Source organism: Elephantulus edwardii, unplaced genomic scaffold (assembly GCF_000299155.1).
Source record: "Elephantulus edwardii isolate Elephantulus edwardi_28Jun2011 unplaced genomic scaffold, EleEdw1.0 scaffold00089, whole genome shotgun sequence".
Lineage (NCBI taxonomy): Eukaryota > Metazoa > Chordata > Mammalia > Macroscelidea > Macroscelididae > Elephantulus > Elephantulus edwardii.
The window spans coordinates 11,386,463-11,387,899 of NW_006399839.1; the positions used below are offsets into that span (position 1 = coordinate 11,386,463).

The 1,437-nt window shown below is 49.4% G+C and overlaps 1 pseudogene; it reads left to right on the plus strand.

Moving 5' to 3' along the window:
• The first annotated feature begins 619 nt into the window (after positions 1–619).
• On the plus strand, positions 620–1,152 carry LOC102872712 (annotated as a pseudogene).
• The last annotated feature ends 285 nt before the right edge of the window (positions 1,153–1,437 follow it).

Here is a 1,437-nt window from a genome sequence, read left to right on the forward strand (position 1 = left end):
TAGATCCTAGAAAAAAAGCTGTTTGTTCGTTGCAGATAGGCAACAGCAAGGGACCCCCACAGAGGGAGTGTTGCTTCCTGAGCTGGAGTTCACCTTGAGGCATCAAGGCAATTCCCAAAGACATACCCAATTCTTGACTTTGTGAACCCCTCCCTCTCAAGCCAGGCAGAAGGTTTTCAATAGAAAGAGCATGGCCTCATCTGCATTGAATTTTCTCTATGATTTACTTCCTGATAATTCTTAATAAAGATAGAGAATCTTGGCTAGGGGTTTACAGTAAAAAACTACTGGCCCCTTGTTTTATGCTCTGTGCTCCATCTTGTTCCTGGCTGTTTGTCTTATTATATACAATTATTCCGTTCTTTGGGACCCTTCATTTGCAACGCATAATAATAATAATAGTAATATCAATATTGTCATCATATCTTTTTTAAAGCTAAAAAATAGCACATAATTTGCTCTCTAGTACTGATTTATAAAGAGATGATTCAACATTGAATTTGTTAATACTCCAATAGTCTATTTTTTTTTTCATAATTAGAAACATCTGTAAAAATGTCAGGACCTTTATGATACACATAGGTAAAGGCAAAAAGGTATGTTTCTTGCCATTGCAGACATGGCAGCCCCGCTGGGTGGCATGTTCTCCGGGCAGCCTCCGGGGGCCCCACAGGCCCCACCGGGACTCTCGGGCCAGGCTTCGCTTCTTCAGGCTGCGCCAGGGGCTCCGAGGAGCTCGAGCAGTACCTTGGTGGACGAACTGGAGTCCTCTTTCGAGGCCTGCTTTGCATCTTTGGTGAGTCAGGACTATGTCAGCGGCACCGATCCGGAGGAAATTCGCACTGGTGTTGATCAGTGTATCCAGAAGTTTCTGGATATCGCAAGACAGAGTGTTTTTTCCTACAAAATAGATTACAGTTATCTGTCCAGAAACCAGAGCAAGTTATCAAAGAGGACGTCTCAGAGCTGAGGAACGAGCTGCAGTGGAAAGATGCCCTGGTCCAGAAGCACCTGACCAAGCTGCGGCACTGGCAGCAGGTGCTTGACGACATCAGCATGCAGCACAAGAAGCCGGCTGAGCTCCTGCAGGGCTCGCTGGCCTACCTGGAGCAGGCCTCGGCCAGCATCCCCGCACCACTGAAGCAGCCCTGAGCGCGAAGCCCCAGGCGCACCCACCTGAGTGCGCTGACCTGAGTGCATCCAGCCCACCTGAGCTCGCAGCCAGCACCACAGGCCGCCGCGCTGCCTCCTGCCTAACCCACCTGCGAATCACTGTGCAAACAAACTCCCATTCCCAGCTTCCCAGCGGCCTGGCCTGGGAGAACCCAGCGCCAAGGCATGAGACCACCACTCGCGTTTCATGCTCCTGCACCCAAACTTTTTAACTGAGTTTTGTTGCTCGGCCTGACTCAGCTGTCTGTGTGCAAAAAGACCAAG